This window comes from Rhinoderma darwinii, unplaced genomic scaffold, assembly GCF_050947455.1.
Source record: "Rhinoderma darwinii isolate aRhiDar2 unplaced genomic scaffold, aRhiDar2.hap1 Scaffold_128, whole genome shotgun sequence".
Lineage (NCBI taxonomy): Eukaryota > Metazoa > Chordata > Amphibia > Anura > Rhinodermatidae > Rhinoderma > Rhinoderma darwinii.
In genome coordinates this window covers 727,182-737,307 of record NW_027461960.1, presented here as the reverse complement: position 1 = coordinate 737,307, position 10,126 = coordinate 727,182, and the positions used below count along the sequence as shown (strand labels likewise).

At 46.0% G+C, this 10,126-nt stretch overlaps 1 long non-coding RNA gene across 1 annotated transcript; it reads left to right on the top strand.

The window, feature by feature from the left end:
* The first annotated feature begins 1,644 nt into the window (after positions 1-1,644).
* Positions 1,645-9,526, top strand: LOC142699095 (uncharacterized). The gene is made up of 4 exons (XR_012865984.1): positions 1,645-2,027; positions 5,009-5,471; positions 6,538-6,632; positions 9,019-9,526. It is a non-coding gene; the product is annotated as an uncharacterized LOC142699095 (long non-coding RNA).
* The last annotated feature ends 600 nt before the right edge of the window (positions 9,527-10,126 follow it).

The following is a 10,126-nucleotide window of genomic DNA, read 5'->3' as shown; positions in this document are numbered from 1 at the left end:
GGAGGAGTTGATGCCATTCGGACGAATGGCTACGCTGGTGATACTGTGTGGCAGGGTCGGGGTGTACAGCAGGTGGAAGGGAGCGCTGCGCTGGCTCCCTTCCCCTGCTTGTTACGGTTCCCGACCGCTGGCTGTGTTTTTACGGCCAGCGGTCAGGGTCCTTAAAACCCGAGCCATAGACTTTTTACGGCTCGGGTTTTAACTTGCTGCCCGCGCGATCGGGCAGCTGAATGTCGGGTCTCCGGCTGTCCGTGACTGCCGGGGACCCTGAGGAGAGGATAGAAGCAGCTTTCACTGCTTCTGTCTTCTACGATGTCTTTTTACACAACGCTCAATGAACGCTGTGTATAGAAATAGAGACAGCAGCGGTGCTGTCTCTATTCCTCCCGGTGATCATGTGACTGGTCACATGATCGCCGGGTGCTGTTAGTGACAGACTGCTGCTGGGTCTTACTAGACCTAGCACAATCCTATTAGTGACAATCGTCACTGTGAGAGGGCTGATTTCCCCTGTAACTGGGGCTGCTGTGCAGCTCCAGTTACAGGGAAAAACATGGTGTAAAAGAAAGAAAAAAAATATTAAAAGTTCCAAAAAGGTCTTTTTTGACCTTTGAGGGACAGAACATAATAATAAAAAAATAAGTAAAGTGCAAAAAATTAATCCGATTAAAAAACGGTCAGGGAAAAAACCGGATGCAAATCGGGTCCAAATCGGCCGGTAAAAACAGCAACACGGCCCGGAACGGAATCGGAACGGATGCAAACCGGCCGGGAAAATCGGCCGATCTTCCCGGCCGACACTCGGACCCTGTCGTGTGAATGAGGCCTAAGGCGGGATTCACACGACCGGGTCGCGCCCGAGCCCGAGTGCCGGCCGGTAAAATCGGCCTTTCTGCCCGGCCGGTTTGCATAAAGTTTTGCATCCGGGCCGGGCAGATCTGGACAGTGACATCAGCGGCAACTCCTGAAGGGGAATCCCCATGTGTTCGGGGATTCCGCTTCAAGAGTTTCCCCTGATGTCACTGCCCAGATATGGACAGAGACATCAAGCGCTCTGTCCAGGAGCGGAATCCCCGAAAACACGGGGATTCCGCTCCTTCAAGGAGCTAAAGTGTGGCTAGCACATAGCAGAGCGGGGAGATACCTCCCTGCTCTGCGATAGTGGCGTCGCTGCAGTAGTAGCAGCCGCAGCAGCTGCTAGCGGCGCCATCGAAGGTGTCGCCGGGCCAGGGTGCTTTTAAAACAAGCAGGGGAAGGGAGCCAGCGCAGCGCTCCCTTCCACCTGCTGTACACCCCGGCCCTGCAACACAGTGTACAGCGATGCCATTCGTCAGAATGGCATCAACTCCTCCTCACATGCACTCTGCGCTGTGAGGAGGAGGAGATAGAGCGCAAGCGCCGGAAAACCCGGCCATCACTCGGGACACATCCCGGTGATGGCCGGGTATTACCCGGCCCCATAGACTTCTATGGGAGCCGGGCGGCCGGGTACCCGGCCGAAGATAGAGCATGTCCTATTTTTTGACGGCCGGTTTCCCCGTCCGTCAAAAAGTCGGTCGTGTGAATGGCCCCATTAGGGGTCTATTATTCCTAATGCAGCCGGGTGCCGGCCGATTTATGAACGGCCGGCACCCGGCCGGGAAACCCTGTCGTGGGAATGAGGCCTAACGCAGCATGTGATTACGATTTTTATAAATATTATTCTCTTGTATTAAATAGATTTCTACTACATATAAACATAAAGGTTTTCTATATTTTCTTTGCTATCTTTTCTCTACCCCACATGGCCACTCTATGGTGATGCAGGTGGTGGCGCTATTTCACTGTTTACCTCCGGCAGCAGAAGGGCGAGGTGCAGCCCTGCCACACAACAACAATCCTGGTTCCGCAGTAGAATGTTCAGTTTTTTTGGTGTAAACTTTTTGCATAGATTTTCATTGTAGGATCTGTACAAAGTGGAGCTGCCAGGAGATCGGAGACTTGATGAGATGGACGCATGCAGCTCCCGTCAGGAACATACTGGTTAGGTGAGTAGTCCCACCTCATAATATCCATGAAAAATGGAACTAAATAGGTATTGGACAAATATCAAACTATCACTGCCAGGCAAAAAACTTTAAAACAGAATTTTTAATAAATATTAACTGTAAAAAAAATAATCAAATACCAATTTAATTTTACTACAAAACACATAGCACCTCGATCAGTGGTACAAGCATCTTTGGGGTACTCCAGCGGGTAGAGTTCATAGAACAGGGTATAATACTAGTAATACCAGTTCAGTATCAGGGCATAATAAATGAGTAGTCCCACCTCCCCTTTCTCATCCATATTAGGCTCTGTTCACATCTGCGTTGGGGTCCCGTTCTGACGTTCCGTCGGAGGTTTCCGTTAGAACGGGACCCTGAGCAGACACCGACGAAAACCAGGGGTTTCCGTTTCCATCACCATTGATTTCAATGGTGACGGAGCCGGTGCCCGTGGTTTCCGTTTGTCTCTTTTGTGCTCCGGACCCTTCGTTTTGCCGGAAGCAATAGCGTAGTCGACTACTGAAATCAATGATGATGAAAACGGAAACCCCTGGTTTCCGTCGGTGTCAGTTTGTGTCTGCTCGGGGTCCTGTTCTGACGGAAACCTCTGACGGGAACGTCAGAACGGGACCCCAATGCAGATGTGAACAGAGCCTTAGGGCATGACCAGACGTGGCGGAATTGCTCTGCAATTCCGCTGCGGATAGTCCGCAGCGGAAATCCGCAGCGTACACGTTTCTCCATTGCTTTCCACAGCTTTTTAGTTGGGTTCGTTTACACGTTGCGGACAATTCTGCGGAGCATAGGCTGTGGTGCGGAATTTGGTGTCCGCAGCATACACTGGCTGTTGCGGACGTGTAGCGGACTTGTTGCGGACTCATTGCGGAATTTCTCCATTGACTTCAATGGAGAGTGAAAATTCCGCAATGAAGTCCGCAGATGTTATGTGTGCTGCGGAGCGTACTGGTTTTACTAACATGATAGTTCTTATAGTTCTTCATTCTGGCTAAACCTATGTATCTCTAGATCTACAGCCAGACTGAGGAAGTCAATGGGGCTCCCGTAATTACGGGTGATTACGTGTGTGCACCCGTAATTACAGGAGCGTTAATAGGCGATGTCAGTAAATAGTCACTGTCCAGGGTGCTGAAAGAGTTAAACGATTGGCAGTAACTGTTTCAGCACCCTGGACAGTGACATCCGATCACAATATACATCAGCCTGTAAAAAAAATAGAAGTTCCTACTTACCCATAACTCCCTGCTTCTTCCTCCAGTCCGGCCTCCCGGGATTACGTTTCAGTCCAAGTGACGGCTGCAGCCAATCACAGGCCAATCACAGGCTGCAGCGGTCACATGAACTGCCGCGTCATACAGGGAGGTCGGGCTGGATGTCGAAAGAGGGACGCGTCACCAAGACAACGGCCGGGTAAGTATGAATTTATTTTTCTTTTACTAGGGAAAGGGCTGTCCCTTCTCTCTATCCTGCACTGATAGAGAGAAGGGAAGCCCTTTCCCCCTCAATACGCAACGGCCAGTCCGCATCAATTTAATGCCCATTTTAGGCAAAGCCGCGACAGAATCTGCAACGCAGATTCTGTGCGGCATTGATGCGGACAGTGTATGCAGAACTCCGCCACGTCTGGTCATGCCCTTAGACTGTCACACAGAAACCTCTGCATGTTCTTTATATCCACAATTTCTAGTTATAATCCCTCCTCATCGGGCTGCAGCGGCCAAACCGCAGGAGAAGTGGGGGGTGTGAACATAATCTTAGGCAGCCTTGGCTGGAATTACAGCTGTGATTGGATACAGTAGGTCACATGTGGACACGAAGTCCCTGTTTACACACCAAGTTTTTTGCAGGTGGAAAAATCTGCCTCAAAATTCCTTCTGCCGCTTTTTTTACGCATTTTTCGACCACGGCCATTGAGCACCGCAGGCAAAAATGCTGCGAAAACCATTTTCTTTGCCTCCCATTGATGGCAATGGGAGGTCAGAGACGGAAACGCTTGAAGAAAGGGCTTGACGCTGCTTTTTCCTGTGAGTGTTTTTTTCTCGTGGGAAAAACGCCTCTGCATCCCATTGAAATCAATAAGATTAGTTTTCGGACGTTTTTTGGTGCGGTTTTCGATGCGTTTTCCACTTAAAAAAACGCTCCAAAAAAACTCTGTGTGAACTAGGCCTAATATTTCTCCATATATTACATGTGGCTTTTGCAGCATATTTGGCTGTGCATCCTTTGCATTACAATCTACTGCAGATTGTTACTGCTGCAAGTTTATGCAGTTTTCTAGAACCCTATTCACATTCATACTTTATGTGTCAATTTGACCATGGAAATCTGCAATAAATATGTAACATGTGAACATAGACTTAGGGGCTACACGTGATGTTTCAGGCTACATTTACACACTGCAACCAGGTTACATCACACTTGTCTTCTCTCCCAGATTGTCCTGGAGACTTCCAAACTAGGGAAGATCTTACATGATGTAGCTGCATAAAGGAAGGCACTCTGCTGGGACTATTTGTGAGGGGGAACTCTGCTTGTAGTGGTTATTGGGGGCAGTCTGCTGGCACTAATTATTGGAGGCACTTTGCTGGCAATATGGTTTATTGAGGGGGTCTCTGCTGGTAGTGTTGTTTATGAGGGGGCAGTATACTGGCACTGTTTAAGGGACAATACTCTGCTGGCACTGTATGGGGGCACTCTGCTTAGTCTAATGATGGGGTCGCTCGCTGATAACTGAGGCTTCTTAGCTGTCCTTATCGGTGGGGTTTACATAGGAAAGAAATTCTCAAACCACATCTCAAATCTCCCTGTAGTTGATTCTAAAAACAGACAAGTATGGCTCAGAAAAACGGCTGCAAACAAATAACCATTGATGTGAATGGAAATGAACAAAATGTTTTTTGCTTTCTGCGATTATTATTTACATGTTTTATAAGACATGTTACATCTCGTGTTATACACAGCAGGAGGCAACAGCACATGTCTTATCACACAGGAAGAGGAAATACATCAGAAAGGGAAACGGGAAGAGGAAGAGCAGCCATGTCATACAGGAAATACAGGGAAGTGACATCATCACAGGAGGTAACGTATATCCTGTGTGCGGGGACCCCAGAAATATGATGAGACTGACGTATCAGGGCTGATACATAGTAATGTTATGTTAATGTTATGTTATTATATATCATTACGTGTGTGTTTAGGCTGTGCTTATATATGTTAGTAGGTCGGACCAGAAGGATCGCGTGTTCTGTATACAAGCTCCAGATAAGAAGAACATGGATCAGCACAACAACACCAGCGCTCCTGGGACTGCGCTCCAACCACACAGCATTTCATCCGGAGGATCAACTGTTCCGTAGTCCAAAACGTCGCTTCTCGGGTTCTATTCCTACAATGGGGGAAAAAGTCAATTACATATTTTCAGTAATTATTGTTACAATATTTTCATTAAGGAAATCTCTTGTATGGAATATTTTTTTGTATCACCTTAACTTCTGGTTACACCTGAAATGCCCTATAAGGGTATTGAGATATCATAGAGGGGGGTATCACGATGGAGACCCTCTCTATAACCCAAATGGAAGCTCTGCGCCACCTCTGTTCAGAGGCTGTGTGTGGTATTGCAGCTTTTCTGTATTGAAATGTATAGGGCTAAGCTGTCCACACACCGCAAATCACCTGTGGACAGGTGTGGCTCTGTTTTTGGAAGACGTCAGCTCTATTTTTCTAATTATGTACAACCCCTTTAATTACATAATCTCTTTAGAGGGTTTTCTCCATCTCAGACGTTTATGTGATATCCACCTATGCTCATGCACGCAGCTCTCTCCGTTCTGTACTATGGGAGTTACACAAATAGTTCAACAGCGCTCAGCTGTTTCCGAAACTTCCATAGAACAGAATAGAGAGAGGGACGTGCGAGGCCTTTCCCAAGTCATTCTCCACCTGGAATCAGCAGCCATTAGACGGGACAGGGATGTGGGAACAAAGCAGGACAGGGTCAGGGAGAGACCTCCGTTTTCCACATAGGTGTGAGTCCCAGAGAAATAGTAAGATGGGAGTACCCCTTTAAATAAAACTTCTTGGTGATGATCCATTTTCTTAAGGTGTTTAATTAAACTATGGACAGTGGGGTCGAAGAACCTGCACCCAAAATATCTATACTGGAGTGACATGCCTGTTACTAACGCTGTATACAAGCTCCCCACGTATAACAGACAGGGCCCTCACTGAGACTTTGTAGGGGCTCCTAGAGACAAATATATATTGATGTACAGACATTTTCGCCTCCGTTATTGTGCAGCAAGACCTCCCCACATATAACAGGCAGGACCCTCACTGACCCCCTGGACAGACACATAGGCCTGATTATATTTATATCTTTATATTTTCCATTATTCACCTGCAGGAAATGTTATTTTTAGAAATGGGGAGAAATACTTGGAATTGTGTTTTTTTAGTTTCTGATGTTATTTTTGTTACTTCTCAGGTATAAGGAGAAAAGTATCCGGCACATACAAGATGAGACGTGGATGAAGATGTGCGGAGGACTGTACCCCACCGGGAAAGAGCGGGCTGTCACTGGTATTACCATGGGGCAGATTTACTAAGGCCTCATGCACCCGACCGTAGTGAGGTGCATTGACCGTGACTTGCGGCTCGTACGTCCGCGGAGTGTCACCCGCGGCCGCCCGCAAATCACGGGCCCTGCATATGACCACGTGCATTGTTTTCTATGAGCCTGTACCGCAAAACACGACCGTAATAAGACATGTCCGTTGTTTTTGCGGTCCCGGTTCCTGGGCAATGCACGGACCATGGAAACCACGGTCGTGTGCATGGGCCCATTGAAATGAATGGGGCCGCAATTCACCTGCAGATTTGTGGGTGAATTGCGGCTGCAAAAATACGTTCGTGTGCATGGGGCCTAAAACTATCTGAGTTTTACACAGTGTAACTGATACAAGGAAGTCAGAAATTGCGCCAAATTTATCACAGTGGTGCACGATGTATGATAGATTTTACTAGACATGTTAGACACTTTTCTCTTCCTTATACCACCTCTTGGTTGGCTTAGTTTAAGACACGCCCCTTTATTCTAGGCCACGCCCCTTGTCAAGCACGCCGCAAAATATGGCTAAAACAATTAATAAATATGGCGCACAACGTGTACGCCATAATTCTGGCTCAATTTGAATAGTAAATCTGCCCTACTATAAATGTAATATAAATTTGGGGTTAGTATTCAGGGCATATTCCCCATTTAAAGAATTGATAAGAGTCGGGAATCCTTCAGCTTAGTCCATTCTCTCTACTATCAGTCAGTACAGGGAGTAGTAGTACATATAAAACATTACATTGTCACCATGTCAGCTTTATTCTGCCTGCACTGACAGCACAAAGTCTTCATGGTGACTGCAGGACTGGAAGTCAAGGACCACCTCTATGATGTCCGCGGGACCTAATAGGGATATGGCGCTTTTTCCATTTATTTGTTGTTGTACTGTAATGAGAATATTATTTACATGCAGTATTTATTGCTAGGGGAATTTTTTTTCTGAAAATTCTAGAAAGAGCAAGTGGCGTAGGATTGGATAAGTCTGGTGACATCAAGACACAAATGTGACCTCAAGAATTCGTCAATGAGCTGATAATCCCGGTGCCAATTCTGGCTGCAAGTAATATATAAAGGGGCACACCTACCTCAAGTACTGGCACAGTATAAGGTCATCAGGGTGACTGCAGGACTGGAATTAACGCTCTTTTATGAATAGGGTGTTTTGCAATGTTCAGCACATGGCAGCTTTGTGTATATAGTAGTATATAGACCCTACTGCACTGATTCTTCATACTATACCCTAATATAGCATAGTTGACAATATTTGGAATTTCTTTCTAGGGACACTTTAGTTTCAGATGGATTGAGACAGGACTTGACAGGGCGTACCTTTGACAGAACGTCGTTCATTGGGCATGGCTTGTCATGGGGCAGGGTTAGTGAGAATACGCTTTGTGTACCAGATATTCCCTGTATTCTATCCTCACTATAAAAACCTTGCAGTAAGGACAGTATAGAGGGAGGGTATCGCCTGCAGAAGTGATCTAAGTAAGTATGGCACGTGACCACTGTGGCCAGTGATTGACTAGTGCGATCATGTGCCGATACGGGACATCACTGGTCCAGCCTATGTAAACAGGCCGGCAGGGGATTGTGAACCGCCGGCACTGGAGCCGCAGAGAATTAGAAGGTGGGTATTTGCTAAATGGTGCAATTTTCAGTTTGAATTACAATTTTTATAAAGCCTGGAAAACCCCTTTAATAACAAACCCTAAAATGTATTCAGACCCCGGACAAATCCCCTTTATGTACTTTCCGCTCCTTCAGCAGCTCTGGGTCCCATTCGGCTCCGGACCCCACCTCTGCTGGCTGAGCCAAGAGCTGTTAGTGATATTGGCCTTTACATATTGGAGTAATCCAAAAGATAAAAGCTAATTTTTTTCATTAAATGTTGCGATGTAGTTTGGATGGGCACTGCGCCTTTGATTGCATGACACATTTTTCTTGGAGTTCCCCTTCAAAAATAGATAAGCGGCGGGTAACACAAATACTTCACACGGGGACAGTAAAGTAAAGCCCATTTTATTTTGACTGTATTTCTGGACCGGACTGGTCCGGGACTAAACTTGACTGATCCCTTCGTCAGTTTAGCACCAGATAAAGGGACCAGTCGTGCCAGAAACGCGTATTTAAATAAAATTCTACCATTGCTTGGCGCCCTATCTGTCCCCGTTTTTAAACATTTCTGTTAACCGCATCTTAAAGTTGAGCAGATTTACTTGTGAATTTATTTAACTTAGTTGAACATAGAACGCTACCTACCTGGCAGACAAAGGGTCTTGGTGTGGGTCACGGGGAATATCTTCAAGAGAGCAACTCTTCACTAGGACATTTTATTTATTCTTGTTTCAGAACTGAAGGGAATGTACCGTACAACATCAGCAGGAGGAAGCCCTGGTGTCGAGAATGTCAGCCATGGAAAGGGATGTGCCAGATCAAGGTCTGAAAGCTAAAGAGGCAGCAGATATGAACCACTAATGTCCATCTAAGAATGCGGGAACGTCATCCGTCCACACCTCCTCCTTCCCATCCCCCACTGTCCAGAAGGGGTTTTTAAGATCCATCCAATTAAAAGACAACTGTCGAGAAGTCTTTGAAAATGAAGCCTTGTCCATGATTCGCAGGGCTGAGGTGAAGTACAATGGTTTTGGGTGTTTAATGGCAAGTCTCTTCAGATGCCCGGCAATGGACTGCCTCCCCTCGTCCTGTTTGGTAGGGTCTCTGCACTCCCTTTCCTGTAGAACAGCTGCCCCTACAGATTCCCAAGGCCTTCTATATTTTTTTTCCTGTCTGGCTGATAGCAACACATGTCAATAAAAACATATCTCAATGTATTTATTGTATTTCTAATAAAAATGGATAGACAAATACATAAAAATAATTTGTTTTAATTCCAAAGAACTATCATGAAATCTATATTATACATGTGTAATCAATTGTGGACATGGTCACTGATTCATTGAAGAATGAGTAGGCTGGGTAACCCGTGGAGTAACATCTAAACAAGAAAGACATCTTCCTGCTACAAAAACAGGTCATAATCAGGACGAACGTACACCACCATACAACAAAGTCCAGCACAGAGATCCCCCAGCCTGAGACATACTGTACTCCGTGTCAGAAGAACAATAATCTACAAAAAGAGAGACAACTGCATCCAGTCGATGTTCTTATCAACCAAGAGGTTCACAAGGTGAGAAGACTAGTTGACATTTTTTTTCAAGGTATTACCCTAGGGAGCGCTCCAGTTAACATCTTTTTCTCACACTGTATTTTCCTAAGGTACTGTATACATTTCACTCATTAATGCCGACCTAGCCAAGTGAGCACACAACAAAGTAAGCCTGCGCACCCAAATAGAGTACCAACCATCTACATATCATGCCAATAAAGGAGTTTTGCCTTTGCATAGTGCTCCAAGGGGAGCACAATACAACTTCAATGCTACAAATACCTAACC